General features: G+C 48.4%; 1 long non-coding RNA gene across 2 annotated transcripts; it reads right to left on the bottom strand.

The window, feature by feature from the left end:
• Positions 1-16411: 16411 nt before the first annotated feature.
• LOC307063544 lies at positions 16412-23383 on the bottom strand. Of its 2 annotated transcripts, none has more exons than XR_013811251.1 (6): positions 23256-23383; positions 21265-21421; positions 20613-20673; positions 18892-18964; positions 16885-17055; positions 16412-16798 (listed from the first exon to the last, which is right to left on the bottom strand). It is a non-coding gene; the product is annotated as an uncharacterized lncRNA (long non-coding RNA). The 2 variants fall into 2 exon arrangements; XR_013811252.1 differs by having other exon boundaries at positions 21289-21421.
• Between the last annotated feature and the right edge of the window lie 568 nt (positions 23384-23951).

Raw genomic sequence — 23951 nt, 5'->3', positions numbered from 1 at the left:
GAGGCTGTCAAAGCTTTTAGGGAGATGATGAAAGTACATCTATCTCCCACCTGATGACTTTAATTGACTCCTGAAAATTCTGCCTCTAAGTGAAAAGCTGATAAATGAAAAAAATATATATTTCCATTAATTTTTTAAATTTTTATTTATTTATTTTTGGCTGCATTGGGTCTTAGTTGCTGTGCGCAGGCTTTCTCTAGTTGCAGAGAGTGGGGGCTACTCTTTGTTGTGGTGCGCAGGCTTCTCATTGTGGTGGCTTCTCTTGTCATGGAGCACGGGCTCTAGGTGCATGGGCTTCAGTAGTTGTAGCACGTGGGCTCAGTAGTTGTGGCTCACGGGCTCTAGTGCACAGGCTCAGTAGTTGTGGCGCACTGGCTTAGTTGTTCCGCGGCATGTGGGATCTTCCCGGACCAGGGCTCGAACCCGTGTCCCCTGCATTGGCAGGCAGATTCTCAACCACTGCACCACCAGGGAAGCCCTTCCATTAATTTTAATGGGAAAAAGATAGGTGTTCAATTCCAACCCAAGACACCTAAATATTTTTAACAGACAAACATGTAGCAATGGAACAATGGAAACAAAAATCATATAAGCAATAAATAAATAATTTTAAATTAAGAATATGGCTTCTGCAGGGGGGAAGGATAGTTAGGGGGTTTGGGATTGATATGTACACATTGCTATATTTAAAATGGATAACCAACAAGGATCTACTGTAGAGCTCAGGGAGCTCTGCTCAATAATATGTAACAACCTAAATGGGAAAAGAATTTGAAAAAGAATAGATACATGTATATGTGTAACTGAATCACTTTGTGGGACTTCCCTGGCGGTCCAGTGGTTAAGACTCTGTGCTCCCAATGCAGGGGACATGGGTTTGATCCTTGGTCGGGGAACTAAGATCCCACAGGCCACATGGTGTGGCCAAAAGATAAATAAATAAATGAAACTGAATCACTTTGCTGTACACCTGAAAATAATACAACACTGTTAATCAACTATACTCCAATATAAAATAAAATGCTAAAAAAAGAATGTGGCTTCTACATAAAAAATGTAACGTATAAGGACTAATGTACTGACCAAGATGACAAGATTTAATATTAGGTGAGGGGTGGTGGGTGGAGGAAAGATACAAGTGAGCAGTCATTTTTTAAAGGTGATATTATATTTCTGCATTTTTTCTTTTCCAATTTTTAAAATTTTTTTCAGGGTTTCTCTTAAATCAACATAAAAATAAAGTTATAACACACACAAACACCTTGAGGGAAAATTAAACATCAGAACACTTTGAAACATATGTGAAAAGTGTGCATGCACAATAGACTGAAGAGACATATGAAATGCTATACAGAATAAAACATTTGGATCCTCCAAACAGGGCACAATTCAAATCTGTTCTACATCGTAAATTCTAACTATAAAAGTAGAATGAATTGGGGAATTGTCTTCATCTGAAACTGTAGTCAGAATAATCACTTTGTATCATGTACTTAACTACTGTGTATTAAAAGGTATTGCATTTGAAAAAAGGAAACAAAATGGAGCAGTTGTATCAACCTTATGTGGCAGACTTTTTTCCTGAACTGACCTCACCAATATATATAATCCATCCCCCAGTTCTTCTTACAATGTAACCAACATCTTCCCGCTGAGAGATGGATCCATAGTCCCTCTCCTTGAGTCTGGTTGGCTGCTGTGACTGTTCTGGCCAATAGGGCAGAAGTAATGCTTGGTGACTTCTGGGGCTAGGTCATAAAGAGGATTCAGCTTCCACCTGGCTTACCCCCTTTTGCAATGCTCACGCTCAGTACCCAGTCACCATACTGGGAGGAAGCTCAGACCACATGAAGAGAGCATGTGGAGATGTTCCAGCTGACAACCTGAGACAACCTGTCTCAGCTGACAACATCAATGGCCAGACATGTGAGTGAGGAAGGCTTCAGATGATTCCAGTCCCCAGGCTTCAAGCCAACTCACCTGAAAGCAAGCAAAGCAGAGACAAGATAACCCCAGCCCAAATAGCAGATTCATGAGCAAAATAAATATTGTCATTGTTTTAAGCCACTAAGTTTTGGGGTAAATTGTGTGGAACCATAGTAACTGGAACAGTTTTCAAAAGCCATAATTGAGAAAAGTGTTTAACTGAACAGATGTATGAGAGGTATGTCATCTGTAGCCAGTTTTTTTTCCCTTTTCTTCCTTTTTCAGTTGTGCAGAACTAGCTTGGTGTGGAAAATGGCTGAGAAGATCCACTTCTATTTCTCCTGAACCTAACGCAATACTAGCACAGTGTATGTGCTCAATAAACATTTGTTGGATGGATGGGTGGGTGGCTGGAAGATTCATTGGCTCAGCGTTGAACCCAGTTTCTTGCTGGACCGTTAAGTCTTAGTGAATAATATCCAGTGGTAGAGGTAGAAAATATCATTAGATCTAGGTAAGAGGTCCCCTGCCCCAGACCTTGTGCTTCAAATGGTACTGCATTTTGGATTGGTATTCCCCAAAATTTTCTGAGTGCCTCTCCAGGCCACCAATGCCATCTTGGCCTGGTGCCCCAATCCAGACCAGGCCCCGTGTGGGTCCTGTTGGCCAGAAATTTCTACCTTGAAATCTTCTAAGTCTCACTTCAGTGGTTGGGGCTGGCCAGAGGTGCCGTCTAGGAACAGCTACCCCGTCCCAGACCATGTCCATCCCGGGTGGGTCTCATTCTCCATTACTTTTCTTTGAAGAACTCTTCAACCCTCTATCTTACCCCCACCCCCCTCTCACTTATGTGTGGGGTTGACCAGATGCCCTGAGATACTCCAGGACTCATGTCATGGAGCCCAATAGCCAGCTCTGATTCCAAGAGGACAGCCAGGCAAGGACCTCACTCTTGCTATCTGATACAGTAATTCTTTCACCCTTTGTGCAAGATTGGGCTGCCAAAATAGTTTTAGTATGATTCTGATGATTCTCACTCACTTTGGAACCAGGCTAGGTTTAAGATTGTGAGCCACCAACAATCCACTGCAGACGCTTGAGCTGCAAGTGTGGACCCAGGTATTGGCTTGCACCTCTCTGTTCAGACCACAGTGCCCCTCTGACCTACTGCAGCCAGGGAAATGGGAGAAAAGGGCAGCAGATGTCCTTTACCCTGTGTGTTCTGCTGTCCCTTCCCCAGCCAGCCCCCAGGGTGGTCACCTCACTCCCTTTGGCAGAAGCGGCCATGCCCGTTTCCTCCAAGGACTTTTGAGATGTTGAGCTGCAAGGCCGATGTGCTCTTTCCATCGATGTACTTTTCATGCCTCCAATCAGTGCGATGACATGGTGCTCTCATCTGTCTTAAGCCATGGAGAACAAGGGATGGATGTATCTTGTATGAAGGGGGCCGCTCTTCTCACTCTGCTCACAGGCCCCTTTCCTGTGCTCCCTGCTGGTGTGGTGTGTGGAAGGCAGGACTGTGGTCAGCATTGAAAGCAATCATAATTCAGGAATGCAGTGATTATGGCCTAAAGAGTCCAAGACATGTAGTCGAAAGGAAAGCTTCACTAGTGTTAGCTTAGCCTGAGTGAAGAGAAGACAAGAACCCAAAGTTGAGGTGAGGGTTCTTTTGCCCCTCAAGAGATCTGTCTGGGCAAAGGGGAGCTCTGGGCAGAGCTCTGGCCCCTGAGGCTTCTGAGGAGGAGCTGCTACCATCATGACAAGCATGAATTTCTGTACATGAGCCCCTTTGGCAAACTGGTGACACCTACAGACCTCTTCTCAGAGTCGTATTTTTAAATGCATCAAATGAAATATGTCAGATTGCAAGGGAGGCCGATTATATTAAAATAAAGCTATTAGAATATTTTTTAAACCTGCAATATGGTAATATACATGCCTCTTTAGTAATGCATTAAATAACAAGATCTAGCAGCAGGTCTTATAAGTACCATAATTTTGAAGTAGTTGTGAACTTGAAAGATGTTTTGAAATGTCTACAATGACTCCAGCATGATGTGAAAAATCCATGATTGTATTGGTGACAAAGTCAAGGTCATGCTAACATTACTGTGATTTGTTGCTTACATTAACAATTAGAAAACATGCGAAATTTCAGTCAGAGATTAGTGAAAATAAAGATGTAATTTATTCCCATGCAAGTTCACAAACCCTAGGTTAAGAAGCCCTTCAATAAATTCTGATAGACCTGACAAACTGTGTGGCAAATTCTAACTCACTCAAAACTATAATCGAGGGGCTTCCCTGGTGGCGCAGTGGTTAAGAATCCGCCTGCCACTGCAGGGGACACGGATTCAATCCCTGGTCTGGGAAGATCCCACATGCCGTGGAGCAACTAAGCCCATGCACCACAACTACTGAGCCTCCGCTCTAGAGCCTGTGAGCCACAACTACTGAAGCCCGCGTGCCTAGAGCCCGTGCTCCACAACAAGAGAAGCCACCGCAATGAGAAGCCTGCGCACCACACTGGAGAGTGGCCCCCACTCGCCGCAACTAGAGAAAGCCGTGCACAGCAACGAAGAACCAAAGCAGCCAAAAATAAATAAATAAAATAAATAAATTTATTTAAAAAAAACAAAACTATAATTGTTCCCAAATAGGTAGTATGTAGACCCTTAGAGAGGGACCAATGAGCTCTAGGAGCCAGTAAGGGATTCCCAAGAATAAGTTATAGCAAGTAATCCTATCTGGTTTTTGTGATAGAATCAGAGACTAATAGGTTGGGAAGGCCTGTGTGTAACCATATTATGCCTGAAAGGCCCTTGACCCAAACCCTCATGATATCTTTTTAACTGAGATAAAGAGATGTAAGCTGGACAATAACGCAGTTGGTTGACTGCCTAGCGAGTTCAGTCAGTCTCCAAAGGGTCAAAGCCAAGCTGGAGAGTGTGTTCCAATAGCATCCTAGAGGACTCAGTCCTAAGCTCTGGCTGAACCAACAGTTTCTTGCCGAGACTTGGATGAGAACCTAGAAAACCAGCTGAGCCGATTCTCAAAAGACATGAAGCCCTGAGGCTTGGTGAATACTCTGGATAGCAGAGTCCAAATCCAAAGCGATGCTAGGGAGCCAGAAATAAAAATGAACAGGGCTTCCCTGGTGGCACAGTGGTTAAGAGTCCGCCTGCCGATGCAGGGGACACGGGTTCGTGCCCCGGTCTGGGAAGATCCCACATGCCGCAGAGTGGCTGGGCCTGTGAGCCATAGCCACTGAGCCTGTGCATCCGGAGCCTGAGCTCCGCAACGGGAGAGGCCACAACAGTGAGAGGCCTGCGTATCGCAAAAAAAAAAAAAAAAATGAACAGAATTTCTCAAGAAGGAATTTAATGAAGATGGATGCGTTGGGATTGACATATATACACTACTGATACTATGTATAAAATAGATAACTAATGAGAACATACTGTATAGCACAGGGAACTACTTAATGCACTGTGGTGACCTAAATGGGAAGGAAATCTGAAAAAGAGGGAATATATGTATATGTATAGCTGATTCATTTTGCTGTACAGTAGAAACTAACACAACATTGTAAAGCAACTATACTCCAATAAAAATTAATTTAAATAAATAAAACCAGAATTGGAAAAAAAAGAATAAAATTAGTTAAAGAGAGAGAAAATATATATTACCAAGAAACAGAATGAAATATTGACTTCAGAGAAAGGACTTGTAATAAAAAGAGAAATACAGTCTTCTCAGCAAATCTAGGCTTTTGTACAGTAGATATGTAAGCATCTGTTTTGTCCCTTTTCTGTTTGTTCATCTCTGTTTTTCTCAGACTTCAATCATAAAAATGATATCACTAGGTAATGTTTAACCTAACTCTTGATTTTTGCTTTACTGAATGTACACAATGCCTTGCCTAACCTGTTGATTCCTTTCCTGGATTAGAAGGAGTAATAATGAAGAATTAAGTAGTTAAAGAATGACTTACTATCTACCCCTAGCTTCCCCTTGGTAAACTTGCAGGCAGACCACGCAGGCAGGAGAGCATCCAAAGGAAGATCAGAAGTCAGCAGGTCTGCACGCAATGGAAAAATGACAAAGAATATGACCTCCTTAATATTTAACTGCGATTATTTCCCCTTTTTCCCTTTAAAAATTGTCATGGCTGACCAGAATCTTTGGAGTTGTTCTTGGGTCATGAGTCTACTTTCTCCCCAGATTGCTGGCTTTCTGATTAAAGCAACTTTCCTTTCTACCAAAAAAAAAAAAGAGAGTTCAAGTCATGATTGGAAGATGTATTACTCCACATTTACAAAACAATATTGAAAATGATAAATTTAACATGACCAGAAAATAAATCATCATTCTCATTTTCCTGCATACTCTGGGTAAGATTGATATTCGTAGTTCTCAACAATGAGGCACAGTAAAAATCTTTGAGAGAGTCCTTGGAAACCAGCACGTAGGGACCACCACCATGGATGCTGCAGCATCATGAGTAATGTATGAATTGTAATGTAATATATAAGTAAAGAAATGTATTAGAGAAATACAAAGTTAAGAAGATCTATATTGCTTCAATACTAACAGGTTACAAACGGCATACCTTTTTTTGCAGTGGGAAATAAGAAACTAAGCAAGAATGGCACATTTTACAATAAATAACATGAAGAGATGGTTCTTGGAGTTGAAGAGGAAGAGATGGTGTCTGGATATTACCAAGAATCTTCACATGCACTGATAGGACAAGAAATAAAGTCTCAGCACCTCTTCCCTACCCATGATCTAAATCTTCATCAGTAAACCACAACGCTCCACATGGGGCCCATGAATTTTTTTTTTTTTTTTTTTTTTTGTCACGCAGCATGGCTTGTGGGATCTTAGTTCCCCAACCAGGGATGGAACCCAGGCCCTCGGCAGTGAGGGCACGGAGTCCTAACCACTGGACCTCCAGGGAATTCCCTGTAATACATCTTTAAAAAAATATTTATTTATTTATTCGGCTACACTGGGTCTTAGTTGCAGGACGCGGGATCTTTAGTTGCACCGTGCAGAATCTTTTCGTTGAGGCATGTGCGATCTAGTTCCCTGACCAGAGATCGAACCTGGGCCCCCTGCATTGGGAGTGCAGAGCCTTTGCCACTGGACCACCAGGGAACTCCCCTCTGTAATACATTTTAAAGAAAATTGTTTATATAGACAGGGGCTATACAAAAAATATTTGCCAAGGCCTTGCACATACTAGGACTGCCTTGGCTGGTGTCCTCCTCTTCTCCCGATAGGCCCCTTGAGCTCCTCTGAGCTCACTTCCCCCACTCTTGAAAGCACCATTTTCCAGGCAGTCTTAATTGCCAACTTGGGCCCCCACTGGAGTGGCTGCCCCAGAACATCCCCTCTAGTCAAAAGATCCAAATCACCCATACATCTCCCGCATGGACGGAGTGTGCCTACTCTTTTATTTTTAATACCAGGAAATAAATTTAGTGACCAACAAATAAGGACAAGCCACTGAGAATGGACGGATGTCTGAATGCCAGGAGCAAAGGCTGTCACTACATGTTTATTTTGAGACCTCAATACACTGCCCTGTTTGCTGGAATCCCCGTTAGGTAGGCAAGGTCAACATGGATAAGCAAACCCTCCATGGAACACCTTAACAACTGGCCATTTGGGGCAAGTTAAGGGGAAAACTTGGGCTTTTAGCGAGGATGTATTGGCGATAGAAATCTAACTTATACTTTAAAAAGAAATATTTATTGGAAAGCTTATGTCGTCAAATAAGGGGAGGGCAGAGGCCAAGTTGGGCCTTCAAGACAACAAGCAGGGGGGACTGGAATTCCTCTGGGACTCCCTGTCCTGCAGCTCTGCCTCTCCCTGTGTGTGGACTTCTGACTCCACACTCACTCTGGTTTTTTGCATACAGCTAGAGACATACTCTAGGTTTATCCCAGGCATGTCTCCATCCACCTTCCCCTGAAGGTAGGCAGGTTTGCCACACATGGATGTGCACTGTACCCCTCCTGAGAGCCATTCACATCATATTTCGTAGCTGAGAAGCAGAGATGCTGGGGATGCTTGGTTGAGCCCATGCCATAGAAAATGCTTGACTGAAAGAGAAGGGTAGGTTTTCTTAGTACATTCTTCTCTGGTGGGGAAGGGCGGTCCTCGACAAGCCCATTCCAAGGGAGCTCAAGGAATCCCACCCTAACCGTTAATGATCTCCCTGGTAAAGCTGCCAGGGAATAGCTCAAAGAATCGGCACTTTGAAGCTTTGTATTCCCAGGCTTGATCACCTCAAGCAGAAGACAGCTAAACCTATGAGAGCAGAACCCACACAGGGTCTATTAGAAGTGGTGGGAGTTTTACAAGGAGGTGGCCCATTCTGAAAAAGGTAGCACTTAAAGGCAATACCTGTGACGTCGGAGCAAACTTCATTACTTAGAATTTTTTATTTTAAGAAGAAGTTAAACCTATATTCTTGTGTACTTTGTTCACTGTTGAGAAGCTGTCTTTCTTGCATTTGGAAAGGACAGCTTTTTTAAAAAATTATAAAACTCTTGCTCCCAACAAAACAATGTCTTTAGCAGATCTAAATCAAAGATAACATAAACTCTGGTTTCCCTCAACACCTCTGATGGATATCACAACTGAAACTTATTTCACAAAGCTAGCGTGGGGAAAATATCTCATCCCTTTTCTTTTTTTTTTTTAATTGAAGTATAGTTGATTTACAATGCTGTGCCAATCTCTGCTGTATAGCATAATGACTCAGTTATACACATATATATATTCTTTTTTATATTCTTTTCCTTTATGGTTTATCACAGGACTTAAAAACAAAATTTATTTATTTATTTATTTGGTTGAGTTGGGTCTTATTGCGGCAGGTGGGCTCCTTAGTTGTGGCATGCGAACTCTTAGTTACGGCATGCATGTGGGATCTTAGTCCCCTGACCAGGGATCGAACCTGCGCCCCCTGCATTGGAAGCGCAGAGTCTTAACCACTGGACCACCAGGGAAGTCCCTATTGCAGCATATTGAGCATAGGTCCCTTTATCCCTTTTCTTTGTAGAATCGAATAGGAACTGTTCTGTGCCTCCATTTTTCGGAACTGGTGGGCCATTCAATCTCAGTGGTTCACTGTGGTTCTGATTCCCTCAGGGTTTTGCTAAAGTCCTGGAGGAGTGCCCAAGACCATAACACTGGGGAGAAACCCTCTGAACTCCTGTCCACACTGGTCAGTGGAGGTAAGTCTCCTGTGTGATGAGTCACACGCTCCCTTTACTGTAGGGAATTCCTCAATGAAGGTCTTCGAAGTTATAAACTTCTCCTTATGTACTGTTTTAGCTGCATTCCACAAGTTTTAATATATGGTATATTCGTAATAGCTCAAGTCTAAGTATTGTGTCAAGTTTTGTTTTTACGTGTCTTTATGTTGTAGTCATATTGTAATCTATGTGATACTGATGCATTGGTATTTGAGACTCGCTTTGCAGCAGATAATGTGGTCATTATCTGTAAATACTTCAAATGTGCTTGAGAAAGAGATATACTCTCTCACTGTTGGGCAAAGATTTCCAAATATGTTTTCTTAAATATCTATTAAAATCAAGCCTATATTCCAAAGACTAGAGTACGGAAAGGGAAAAATAGTAACTTTATAGTGGGGAAGTCTGGCAGCTACCACCTTAACCAAGTAATCAAGGTTAATATCATTGGTGATAAGTCATGTTATGTACTCCCTGATAGGATGTGATAAGAGGGGCTTTTCACCTCTGTGATATTCTTCCTCCAACCCCATAACTCCAGTCTAATCATGAGAAAACATCAGAAAAGCCCAAATTGAGAGACATTCTACAAAATATCTTACCAACACATTTCAAAACTGTCAAGGTCGGGACTTCCCTGGTGGCCCAGTGATTAAGAATCTGCCTGCCAATGCAGGCACGGGTTCAATCCCTGATCCAGGAAGATCCCACATGCCACAGAGCACCTAGGCCCGTGTGCCACAACTACCGAGCCTGCACTCTAGGGCCCGCGAGCCACAACTACTGAGCCCACGTGCCTAGAGCCCATGCTCCACAACAAGAGAAGCCACCGCAATGAGAAGCCTGCGCACAGCAACGAAGAGTAGCCCCCCACTCGCCGCAACTAGAGAAAGCCCGCGCGCAGCAACAAAGACCCAACACAGCCAAAAAAAACACAAAAAACAACAAAAAAAAATCCTTTCAGCCTCTTATTCCAACCACTACTGCAGTGACCTTAAAAAAAAAAAAAAAAAAGACTCCGTGCTCCCAATGCAAGCGGCACAGGTTCGATCCCTGGTCGGGGAACTAAGATCCCACATACTTAGCAGCCAAAAACAAAAACAAAAAACTGTCAGGGTCGTGAAAAATAAGGAAAGACTAAGAAACTGTTGCAGATTGGAGGAGATTAAGGAAACATAATGACTAAATGTAATGTGGTATTCTGGATTGGATCCTGGCACAGAAAATGGACATGAGTGGGGAAACTGGTGAAATCCAAACTGAACTTGGAGTTCAGTTAATGGTAAGGTACCAGTATTAACTTCTTAATTTTGACAAATGTGCTTATTAGGGGTACCTGGGTGAAGGATACATGGGAACTCTTTGTACTAGGTTTTAAACTTTTCTGCAAATCTAAAACTATTCCAAAATAAAAGGTTTATTTTTAAAAGTCATCTATTACTTGTACTGTTCAAATTTTCTAGTAAAAATAAAGCAAGGGAAAAAATAAAGGGGGGGGGGGAGGTTTCTGTCTCCACTTCTCCAAACACTTCTACTTTGGAGCCTTCTGAAGTCCCCAAGAGAAGGAAACAAACACAAAACTTGGCCATCTTCTTGATATGGTACAGAAGAACCTTCAATAAATAATAAAAAAGGCCAATAATTTAACAGTGAGGTAGGGCATTTGCTATATCAAGAGTTTTCATACATCACTCTGTTTAATCTTCACCACGTCCCTCTAAAGGAGGTCACTGGGGCCCAGACAGGTTGAAACTTGTCACGCAAGTTTCTGGCTGGGTTGGACCAGATCTGTGCGACTCCAAAGTTAGCGCTCTCCCAGCCGCTCCAGGCTGCTGCCCTAATCCTCAGTGGTGCATGTCATCCCCACTGGCTGTCTTAGAGCTCCTCCCTGCATCCCCCATGCTGCTTTTGCACGTGGACCACTCCTCCTCTGCCCAGTTAATTCTACTCCCTCCGGGAGAACTTCTCTGACCCCCAAAGAGGTCAGGTGGCCCTGTTGAATCTCACAGCACCTGTCATTTGTCCTCCATAGCATTTCTTACAGTTTTTAATGATTTCTTCATTTATGGGTTACTTGTTTATCATGATGGGACTGTGAGCTATCAACTGTCTATGTTCACTGGTGTGTGTTCCCAGTGCTTACTTAGCACAGAGGCTGGCACTTAGTAGGTGCTCAATTAACAAGTAGTAACTGACTGAATGAACGCACTCCCAGCACACTAAGGTTAACTCTAGGAGGTGGGGCTTATGCTGGGCGAGCACTACGGAACTTGGCATCCTGCCTCCAGTAGGTTCTGGAACATGATGCAGGGATTCCATCCGGCACACCTGATATATACCTGGCCCTGCTCTGCCAAGATGGGGAAGAGGGATTCCAGGGGATGGGGAACCCAGGCTGGAGGAGCAGCAGCCTTCCTGTAAAGAAGGCATCCTTGCAACACTCTTCTTTCATGGAATTAGCCTCGAACCCCTCATCATCTAGATCTGTGTGCTGTCCAATAAGGTAGCCACCAGCCACACGTGCTGTAAGCATAACCAAGACGTGCTATAAGCATGAAATGTACACCAGATTTCAAATATTTAGTTTGGGGGAAAAATATAAAACATCTCAATAATTTTTATATTGATTATATGTTGAAATGACAATATTTTTTGATGTAGTGAATCAAATAAAACCATATTACTAAAATGTATTTCATCTGCTTTTTATTTCTTTAATGCAGCTAGTAGGAAAGTTTTAAATTACATGTATTGGTTTATATTGGACAGTGCTGTTCTAGACTGTACACTCCATGAGGCCCCTCCTCAGCTTTGTTCAGGATCGTGTGCACAGCTTAGAGCAAGGCCCGCACATAGTGACTGTTCCATAAATACCTGGAAATAGAACTTATTATGTATATACCTGTATGTGATCCCCATGAGGGCAGATCCTGCTTCTCAGCACAGTGCCTGACAAATCTTTTTTGCATGGACAATAAACCTTCATTCTCCCAGATGGCCGTTCTCCTGGCTTGATTATACTACACATAAAGCTCCCACCAGCTGCCTCACCTCTGGTACCAGGCACCAACTTGTTGATAGGATCATGGCCCCTTCTTGACCCTAATCCTGGTTCTTGGGCCACCTTGGTCATACCCTGCCAAGGTTTTTTCAAGCTTAGAAGACCTAGGATGACTCCTGCCTCAGACACAGCCTTAATGAGATGCGCACTTGATACTCGGGCGTTGGCTGAAACATGCCTATCCTCTCTGTACGTGTCAGGTTCACAAGTTCAGTCCTCAAGACTGGTGATTTAGATGGGGACTATTTTAGGAAGACTGGATAATAGGCCATAATTTGAAACAGATGGAGGGAATAGTAAAATATCCTAATTTCCAGTTTCCCAGTACAAACAAGCATCTGACAGCCTCGTATGCTTGTGCTATTTATGAAATCAGCCTGCAACATTTTTCACTACTTGATACACCAGGAAATGGAAAGCCAGCTGAACCATTCATTGGAAGGGAGACAGGTCCCTTCATTTCTATGAGCTTTGGTTTCCTCATTTATAAAATGGAGAATAATTAAGTCTACCTCACTGGTTGTTGTGAAGATTAAGTGAAGTAACTATATATACAGGCTCACTTAGTACAGTGCGTGGAATTTAATAAAAGTTCAATCAATGGTAGGGATGCTTAACACCAGCCCCACTGGGACGTCTGCAAATTTGCAAAGAAGTATTTATGGTGTCACGTTAACAGATGACTGATGAGTCTGTCATAGTGACATTTTATATTTGTTCTTCATTTTAACTATCAACAAGCTAGACATGCTCATCGAATAAAAATAGCTGATGTGTACGGAGTACTCAGTGTGAGGCAGGTACTGTGTTATGCATTTAACAAGCATCATCTTATTTCATCATTACTATTTGTGGTAGGTCCTATTCTGATGGTCAAACTACAGAGCCAGAAACCGAGGCTCAAGGAGGCAAAAGAATGTGCTCCAGGCCCCACAGCAATTAAGGGACAACATCGGAATTCAACAGGCTCTTAACGATTTCTCTAGGTCGCTTCCTAATGCAGGCTGAGTTAGGTATCCTGGTGACATGCCAGTTGTAGTCATGGGGGCAGAGGGGCCTCAGTGAACTATTCCTGGTACCCATGGTCGAGGCCACCACTGGCTTCATCCCTCATCCTTAAATGCAGATTGAGCTCCTTGCCTGTGTCAGCCACTACATTGGTAAGTAACACCCTGTAGGCTGTTATGAGCAGACACTCATTTAGCTCCCTCTACTCATGGTACAGTGATGGTGAATGTAACGTCTCTTAGAAAGAAAAGGAAGACGGGAATTTTGGTCACTTGGCCATGCCTTATAAGAATTCAGGGAAAACTGAACCCCAGGCCTTGTAGCAAGTGCTGCTAAGACTCCATAGCCAGGCCTTGTACAGCAGCACAAACATGGTTTGGCAATTGGAATCTCATCCTCTCCCTGTAAAAATTCTAGAAATGGTTCTCTTGCCTACAATGGGCGCTCAATGTTCTGCACCTCTGGACTCTGCTGTTAAAGGGACTTAATTCTTCCACCTCTTCCTGTTTTTGTTCCTGCAACCAATCACTCAGGCTCTTGACGCGCTAAGAACTCCCCAAGAGGAAAACAGGCCTGGCTTGGTTAGCACTGTTCTTGGTCTTAGACCAAGGTCATGGGTTAGGCCTGCCCATGGGCGATGGCACCGAGTCCACCGAGCTGCGGTCGGGGGGTGGGGTGAGGGGCTGTACGCTGACAATGCAGAGCCTGCCCTCCAGACGTGCACAGCCTGGTCTGACTAGCTAATCCCGTGCACAGCCTGGTCTGACTAGCTAATCCCAACTTGATTCCGCTGCTGCCCTCACCACATGGCAGACATTGCTAACTAGCCGTCACCCTGCAGAGGCCTCAAAGGTGTCTCGTCCCCCCAGTTCCCTGGGCCTGGTATCCCAGAGGGAAGATTCCTCCCATCGCTGGTCCGTGCCGTGATGGAGACTGCACAGGCTGCCATGAACGCCCAGAGGTGAGAGCTCCTCCCTCTACTCAAATCACACCTCCTAGGTGAGGCCTTCTCCATCTACAGATTCAAAGGCCATGTCCCTGCTTGCCCCCAGACTTCCTGTCCTGTTTCTCTGCTTGACTGGTTTTCTTCTCAGTCCTTCTCTAGCACACTAGACATTTCAGTACTTTGTTTATGGTATGTCCCTGTCCTCTAAAATGGAAGCACCATAAAGGCAGGGGTTTTGGCTCTTTTGCCTTCTTTTATTTATCATTTCCTAGAATTGTGCCTACCCAAAGTTGAACTTGATGTGAATGAAAGGAAGGGCAGGGGATCCAGTCTGGGTGGAGGTTTAGCCAGTGAAGGCTTCCTAGAGGAAGTGACACAAGCAGAGTCAGGCGAGTATCTGAAATGGAAGGGGCATTCCAGGCACACAAAACGCATGCCAGGAAAAGGGCAGCATGGTCAGGGACCTTACGTGGTAGCATGGCTGGGGCCTATGGTGCTTGTGGGGCGTGATGTGTGAGATGCAGGCGGACAGTAGACCATGGTCACAGGGGAGGGCCCTGCGTGTCTACCCTGGCGAGTGGGAAGCCTAAGCTGGGGCTGAGGGTCAGGTGGGCGAGGGTAGCAGAGGGCAGGGGAGGGCAGACTTCAGAGGCTGGGTCAGGGGCGAGCGTCATTTATAATCCGAAAGTGAACAGGTTAACGATCAGGAAGCGCTGTCCTCTACTGAGTGCTCCGTGCGGGGCGGGCAGGCGGGGTGGTGCAACCTACACTTCTAATGCATTACTTCACCCACTCCCACCTCCAGTCATTATACCAGGATGCCACGGAAGCAGGGCGAGGAATGAGTGACACCTCTGGAAAGTGACCAGTCTGGCGAATTACGAAGGAAATTTTGGTGCCCTTGGGCCAAGCCACGGTCAGAGATCACACCTCCGGTCAGAGATCACACCTCCGTAGGCTTGTGACTCCCCTCCCCTGCCCCATTTCACCAACCACAGCACCTCCCGCCTCTCCCCTCTCCAGTGCTCCATCGCTGCCCCCTCCTACAGAACACAGACAAAATGGCATCAGGGACCCTCAGGCTACAGGACTGAGGTAGGGGGGTCCAGAGAACCATGAAAGAATAAACAGAATAAAGGGGAGGGGAATGGGGCACAGACACTGGTACCAAAAGCTAACAGGAAGTTGCTTAGCAATGAGGGGACAGTCGGTGTTAAAGAAAGAGGGCTCCAAGTGTCGAGGCAACAACCAGCAGCGGGGCTTTGGCTAAGTGGGTGGACATGTGCTCCTTTTTCACTAGAGGACTAGGGCCACAGTGGGATGAAACTGGCCCAGAGAGGAGTCAGAGCAGGTGGGGGGTCTTCAAGAGAGCAAATGGGAGACTTCACGTGGCCCCTGGGCAGGTACCGAGGAACGGCAGAAACAAGGACCTCTGCTGCAGCTGCCCGGCAGCGTGGACCCTCCAGGTCCAAAAATGCCTCCCACTGGTAGAAGCCATCAATTTGCTGACCTCACATAGGTGGGCCTGACCACCTGGTTTCTACCTCAGCCCCAGTCAAGGTGATTCAACGTCACTGGAAGGAATGGACAGCGAACTCCTCCCTTCTCACCAGGGCCTTTGGGAGACTTCCCCTGTGTGGACGACACCTGAAAGGTGAGCAGAGTGCCATGTACCCACCGGGTGGTGAAGCGCACCACTGCCGTCATCGTTACTGTACCAGTAACCCCAACACCTGGCCTTTGCCCACCACACCGCCAGAGTTCTCCCGAGGGCAGCTGTTCCTCATACATCCCCCTCCCAGCCCTGCTCCAAACCATCTCCCCAAATTCACCCCGTGTACTTTCACCCCCACAGCCCAAGGCTCTCCTGCCTTCCTCGAGGACTTCAGCCCGACTGTCTCTACGTCCACCGCACCCTCATCGTCTCTTCCAAAGCCCTGGAGCAAACATCCCTCTGCCAACAATTCCCATCTCTGCTAAACCTGAGCCCCCAGAAGCACTTGGGATTATTCAACTCCATGTCAATTCTACATCCCATCCCCCATCCCTAGGTCAGGCCTCAGGAGTGTGCTAAGTGGAAAGTCTCAATGACTGAAACCTGGAAGACCTGTCCCTGTGGCCCACTGTCTCTATACCCAGCTGTGCACATGGAAGCAAGTATTAAAAAAAGAAAACAAAACCATAAAAAGCGGCAAGGCAGTTTCAAGGTTTATTGAAGTGGGTGAGAGGACACGATGCCCAGCACAGAAGACTCCAATGGGAACTCTTGTTTCTAAAAAGTTACACCAGGAGCAGACAAGGGGACACGGAGGCCACTGGATGACCTGGTCCAGACGGAAGGAAAGCAGACTTCTGGGTCCCCAGTGCTCTGTGGCACCTGCTGGAAGGGCAGAGCCAGCTGAAGGTCTCCAGTTCTGAATCCCGAGTCCCCAGAGTCCCAGGACTTTCCCTCTGCCCCGCTCACAGGGGCCAAGTCCTTCCATACTGTGCTAAGGCAACAGGAGACGAAGGTCTGGTGACGATCAGCGGCAACACCCCTCTTCGCTCTGTTCTGCCAGCATCCGTGAACAGCCCCAAAACCACCTAAAGGAGGAAGTCACGTGAGGCCAGCAGCTTGGAATTTCTATTTCAGAAACACAGGCCGACTTAGCCCCTTGGCAGTTACTCACCATGAGGAAGCCCCTCCAGGGGAGCTGGGACCCAGGTCACCATCCTGAGAGGCCAGAGCTTCCATCCCTTGAGGCTTCCTCCAAGGCAGCACCCCAGAGTGATGAGGAGGCCACGGGGCAGGAGGTCAGGACCAGGGATAACTCTCCAACGTTACCTCGTCTTCCTTCAAGCTGACACGCGTGAGAGTGCCCCCAGTTAGTCAGGCATGAGCTGTGGGCTTTTCACACCAAACCTGGCTCAAAAAGGAATCTCAACACTCCCAGAGAAGAGTCAAAATGAACACTGTCTTTAAAAAATGGGCCTTCTCACAGCGACAGAGCAAATGCAGTAACTGGCAGAGAGACGGCCGGAGAGCTTGCTCTCAGGAGCTCTTCCCACTCGGCCCTACCCCTGTGGTAGGAGTGGGGACCGCCACCCCCAGCAGCTGTCCCCCGCACTGTCATTACTGCTTGTACACCGGACTCCCAGGTGCTCATGCTCACCCCAGCCTCAAATCGTCCTCGTGTTCCTCCCTTCCCCCCGAAGACCTTCCTACGGCCTATCGCATCTCACTCCTTCAAAGGCCAGGTCCGCCACCTCCAACAAGCTGCTTCCCTTTGAAAATCTTACGGCAACCACTATACACCACCCAACATCGTGCTTATTCATTATGTGTAATTCATCCTGGTTCCTTACACCCCTAAAGTATCTAAACCTGACACAGACGTAGCCTGGCTCTGCTAACAGGAGGCCAAGCTGAGACAGGCCGAGCTCGGAAGTCTCCTGTCACTGCCTGTCACACAGCAGCCCCCAGTGCCTGAGGGCTGGAAAGCACAGGCTGGAGAGAAGCAGGAGTGTGTGAAAGCGTCAGCATTTGAAAGGGACAGGTGTGGACCCTCCAAACACGGGAAATTGCTTTCCACAATTCCTCTCCCTGCATTATCAACGACCAGAGCACGGACAGCCCATGGTCACCTTTGAATGCAGGTGCGTACAAGGCAGAGAGAGCTCCAGGAAGAGAAGGGAGTGCCAGTGGCCTACACGGTAGACTGAGTCTGGGAAAACCACCCAGCCAAGCACAGGACCCACGGAGTGGCCATTCTTTCCTGCAAAAGCCCAACAGAAACCTTCTCCTAAGGGGAATCAAAGAGAAGTCACTTTGGGGCTTCCCTGGTGGCGCAGTGGTTAAGAATCTGCCTGCCAATGCAAGGGACACAGGTTTGAGCACTGGCTGGGGAATATCCCACATGCCGCGGAGCAACTAAGCCTGTGCGCCACAACTACTGAGCCTGCGCTCTAGAGCCCGCAACCCACAACTACTGAAGCGTGTGCACCTAGAGCCCGTGCTCCGCAACAAGAGAAGCCACGACAATGAGAAGCCTGCGCACCACAACGAAGGGTAGCCTCTGCTCACCACAACTAGAGAGAGCCTGCGCACAGCAACAAAGACCCAACACAGCCATAAACAAACAAACAAACAAATAAATAAGCACAGAAAAAAATCCACTCAAAAAAAAAAAAGAGAAGTCACTTTGGACAAAAACGGGAAAATATTACGGTTGGAAATTACAGAAATCATGTGGTCTTAAGAACCACAAAGTCACCTCTAACACAGCTTTGGTTTTTCAAATGAAGAAAACAAGGTTCTGAATAGGACACTGACTAAGATGGCAGCAGAAGGGGATTCAAAGCCAGGGGAGGAATCTCTGATGCCCAGGTCCACCCGTTTTCCATCACAACATGCTTCTGCCCACACTCCAGGGAAGGACAGATACCCCACAACTCTCAACGCCCCAGTGGAACTCTAGAGGCTCCACCCCTGCAGCAGCCACTGCAGACAGTGAAGGGCCAGATGTGGTCCAGGATGCCCAGGGCTGGGGTGGTGAGCAGACCTGGGGACTCGTGGATGCTGCCTTCAGCTCACCTCTCGGCTCCCCTACATTTTCACCCAAAGCCCCTGGGAACACATACACACGACTACCGGATGAGAGGACCCAACACTCCAGAGAATGGACGAGAGATCTTACCTCAAGGACACTGGGGTCTAGACCACTCCTGACATGACAACTTCCATGACACCTCCGCACACAGTGGACTCATCTGCAACAGACAAGAAGCCAAGGATGAGCACCCGACTTGTTCCTGCTCACAGCAGAGCATGTCAGGCACCAGGAAAGGACTTAGTGCAAGAGTTACCAGACAGGGGCTTCCCTGCTGGCGCAGTGGTTGGGAGTCCGCCTGCCGATGCAGGGGACATGGGTTCGTGCCCCAGTCTGGGAAGATCCCACATGCCACGGAGCGGCTGGGCCCGTGAGCCATGGCCGCTGAGCCTGCGCGTCCGGAGCCTGTGCTCCACAACAGGAGAGGCCACAACAGTGAGAGGCCCGCGTACCAAAAAAAAAAAAAAAAAAAAAAAAAGAGTTACCAGACAGTAAACGTTCTGCATATGTTGGCTGTTATTATTTCCTGAACAGACACACTATTTCTTCATTAAAAAAACAGTAGTTAACTCAAAAAGGGAGACAGTGGATGGCCTATGGCAGGGTGGCCAACGCTGATCAATGTGTAATTGATCAGTGATAGGCGGAAAAGGACACCATTGCCAGGTTTACGGGAACGTGCCATGGCCGACTGACAGCAACTGGGCATCAAGGGGAAGTTAAGCAGCACACAGGACCTGGTTCCCAACAGCAGGGGCAGGAAGCGAATGCCCCAACAATGACACCAATGCACGCATGATAGACCCCAAGGCCCTGGAGGCCTGAGGTGTGGCAGGGAAGAAGCAGGAGTGTGTGGGAAAGCTCCCAGAATTGGAGGGTGAGGATGTGACCCCTCCAAATGCAGGACAACCCTACCATGTTTCCTCTGCCTGCACTACCAAAGTGCAGGCCACGGGCAGCCCATGATCACTTCCAAGTGCAGGGGCAGGAAAGGACAGAGGGCTTGCTGAAAAAGGAGGCCAATGGCGGAGCCCTGGAGCAGTTGGCCTAACAGAGCACAAGCACCCAGTATCTGCCTCTAATCCTGCAAAAAAAGCCTTCCACGTGGCCCGGAAGGGAGAGATAAAGGGAGGACACCTCTGAAAGAAAAGTGGCAGAGTTCTTAGGTTGTAAAAGACAGGGACTCGGTGATCTGAAGACAAATGGCCTCATTGTAGTCCTGCTTTATGGAGGATGAAACCAGCGATAAGAGAAGGTCCCAAAGTTAGGAGGAGGCAGAGAAGTGACTGACACCTGGGTACAGGTGGGCATACCGAAATCCTTTCCCTGCCTCTGTTCACACATTCTGCTGCCAACATAACAAACAGTCTGAGGAAGGGCTCCCCAGGGGCTCTCAGAAACAAGCACATAAAGGGCTTCCCTGGTGGCGCAGTGGTTGAGAGTCCGCCTGCCGATGCAGGGGACACGGGTTCGTGTCCCGGTCTGGGAAGATCCCACATGCCGCGGAGTGGCTGGGTCCGTGAGCCATGGCCGCTGAGCCTTGCGCATCCGGAGCCTGTGCTCCGCAACGGGAGAGGCCACAACAGTGAGAGGCCCGCGTACCACAAAAAAAAAAATAAAATAAAATAAAAAAGAAACAAGCACATAAAGAGGAGCCAGGTGTGTTCCCAAAGGCCCCAGAGAGGGTAAAGGTGAGGGCCGGGTCGAAGCCACTCTTGTCTCTCCTCTAGCTGCTTCCCAGACCACCACGGGACTTGCGTGCACCTTGAGGGAGGCAAAGCCCCAGATCTCCAGGGAACAGAGCTCACCTCAGCAGCACGTAGTCCAGCCGCTTCTTGACAGGATGGGGACACCTCTCAAGGGTCTCCTCTGCAACAATCGAGAAGCCCTGGATGAGTAACCTAGATCCCACCTGGCCACAGCACGTCCTGGGAAGCCCAGGCTGAGTACGTGCATAGCGGCCACTTCACAAACGTGGGCTGCTGTTACCACCCACGAGCCATGCCACCACTCATGAACAGGATGGAAGTTATTACTCCACATGGGACAACAGCTCATCTGCATCTGAGGCAGAGGCCTTTTCAGATCATCTTTTGTGCAAACTCTAATGACACTGTACAGTTTCTGGAAGCTGGATCTTGAACAGGATAAAAGTCCAGGACAGGTCTGGGAGCGTGCAGCACCTGACAGGCCGTGCCTGGCCTGGTCTGGCCTTGACCGGGGGGTGGGGTAGGAAGGGTAAAGGCACCTCAGGCTGCCTGCGGAGGTGAGGTCTGGTGTCTATTTAAGCCTTGTCCAAGTGCAATACTGTTCTGGTTCCTGCCACCATAACCGCAGGCCATGGGGAAAGTCTCCTCTGGTGGATTGGGCTCCATCTCACGCCAAGGGACCCCCAAGGGATAAATACTGGTCAACAGGAAGAACAATTCCAAGAAAAGGAAACACAGGAAGTGCCCCCACCTCTCCCCTGGCTGGCTGGCTCACAAGCAGTCTTTCCCTGATTCTCCGTGACACGATGGGCCGCACCACCTCACCGGGATGCGTCTGTCCTTTCCTTCTTTCCTGCTGGGCAGTGGTTCCACAGTTGCTGAGCATGGACACCTGCCAGGAACTGAGCCTGCGGAGAGGCAAAACTCAGACACTGACCTTGAGATCAGATCAGAGAGAGGCAAAAAAACAAGAAAACCAATGATATTCATGAAGTATGATTAGTGCCCTCATCTCACATCAAGCCACTTCCCACACTGCATCACACCAGGAAACATGCTTGACTAAGGACCTGGAAGGGGACAAGGGGGAGGCAGACCTGGCTTCCTGGAGGGAAGCCCTTGGTGAAAATTACCCGAACAGTGGCTCCACAGCCAGCCCATAGCTCCTTAGACACAGCCCATGCTTTATCTTCCTTTTTTAAAAGCTTCTCTGCAACTAGCACTGGGCCTCGCATAGGCAGCACTCAGTAAGTCGGACACCAGGGGCCAGGAAGCAGATGTAAAGGCAGCGGGAGGACGGCCGTGTGGGACAGCTCCAGAGTTGGGAAGGGACAGGAGTGAACCCTCCAAACACGGGGAAACGCTTTCAGCAACTCCTCTGCCGGCACTACCAGTGACCAGGGCACGGCCAGCCCACGATCACTTCCGAATGCAGGGGCAACAAAGGGCAGAAGAAGAGCCAGGCAGAGGAGCCCATGTGAGAAGCCGGCTCTCCGCCCAGGCAGGGGAAAGCTGCCCAGCCAAGCCCGGGACCCCAACGCTATCCTCACTTCATGGAAAGACTCCACCTCCCCTCATCAACAGAGGCCACACGAAGACCAACTTCTCGTAAAAATGCCTCAAGTACTCATCCACCCACAAAATACTAACTAAGTACCTACTAACCACTTGCCAGGCACTGGGGGTTCAAAGACACAGACCAGGCCTCTGCCCTCCAGGACTGCTTACTGTTTCCCCCCTGGAAGGAAAGGAAAGCTCAGGAGAATGAAGTAACTCACCCGAGGTTCCACGGCTAACGAGGGGCTGCGCCAGCATCTGAACTCAGGCCTTTCTGGCTCCCAAACCCAGCCCCACTCTCCTGCACAAGGCTTGGCAAGACTGTTCCCAGAACCTCCCTGAGCCCAGGGACCACCCCCTCTGCGGCGGGGCAGGAAGGCCACGGCCCCCAGTTCAAGGCCCTCAGGGGCAGCACTTGCCCAAGGGACAGCTCAGCCCCTGGACACAGTGGGGCGCAGCAGGCAATGCGGCTCAGGGTCCCGCAGGAGAGGAGGGGGCGCTGGCAGAGGCAGGCGCAGCAAAGCCGTTCGAGGGAGGGTCTTCAGCAGCGCTGGGCCCGGCCAGGGAACGGGTGGGGAAGGGTTTCAGTGCGAAGCAGGCAGACTCTGCCCCTCGGGGGCCCTCACTTTAAAGTTCAAACACCCGTTTGGAAAATGGACGTTTCAACACTTTCCCTTAAAGCTTATTAGGGGGAAATGGGCTAACGGTCACCAGAGTATTAGGCCGGTAACCGACGAGCGGCTTTGGGGCCTGAAACGCTGGACTCGGAGGTGATGGGCAGTGAATCAGGGGCTCTGGCGCCCCTCGGGCCAGGTTCACACGGGCTCTGCACGACCCCCTGCGGGACCTCGGGCCCTCGCGTCACCCGACCGGTCTCTCGACATCAGCGGGCACAAGTCTCCCCACGGGGAGGGTGAGGCCAGGGGACCTGACGCTCCGAAGCGGCGCCGGCCGGTGGCGCGGTGACCCGAGGCCTCTTTGTCGAGGACACGAGTCCCGAAAGGTCCACACGCGGCGGAGGGGACGGGCTCAGAACAGGGAGCGGACAAGGGCTCCGAGGTGACCTGCGGCCGGAGCTTCCCACCCCCTCGGGCCTCAGTTTCTCCTGTCGGGGGCGGGGAGACGGAGCACCGGCCTTGGAGGCCGCCGGGGGTCCCTGGGAAGCGCGGCCCCGCAGTGACTCACCCAAGGGTGCCGGGACTGTCGGCTGCAGGTCATAGGGGATGACGTGAGAAGAAGCTGCACGGTGCTCTGCCACTAGGACGCAGGACCCAGCGTCCGCCGGTTGAACGCCAGCGGAAATGCAGTTGAGGCGCGGGATGCAGCCTAGAGCGGCAGCTCCCAGGGCGGAACCCACGCAAGCGGTTCCTTCGCGCCCCCTTGTGGATGAGAACGGAAACTTTGACCTGCCAAGTCTCCGAGCATCCTTTCCTCTTCCCAACCACCCATCTGAATATTAAATGGCTAGGACAGCTGTAGTTTTGACCTGTCTACTCCTCCTCCCTGATTTTCTTGTGGCATTCACTTTTCCTGTTGAATTCAGTCTTGTTGGGAATATCAATTATGGAGTCCTGCCCTCTCCTGAGAAAGGGTTGGGCGTGGGACCCAAGCTGGGAAAATTATACTTTCTTCCTTAATTATGTATCTCGAGTGTGAGAGAGCAGGGATCCTAAAGGAGCTTGGAGGCTAGTTGTGGAGCTATGAGTGGAGTCATACTTCAATCAATTTCCAAATTAAGGTGGTTTCTTGTAGGTGGTGTACCTTAGCAGGGTTTTGAAAGACTCAAACAGAAAGGGGGAATGGGAAGATGTTCAGAAAAGGGAGGAAAAGGAAGACGCACAAGCTGATGTGGGGGAAGGGATGGGGGAGTGGATCCATGTG

Source organism: Hyperoodon ampullatus (assembly GCF_949752795.1).
Source record: "Hyperoodon ampullatus genome assembly, chromosome: 14".
NCBI classification, from domain to species: Eukaryota; Metazoa; Chordata; class Mammalia; order Artiodactyla; family Ziphiidae; genus Hyperoodon; species Hyperoodon ampullatus.
Note: the sequence above shows the minus strand (reverse complement) of the source record. Positions and strands in the feature narration are given on the sequence as shown.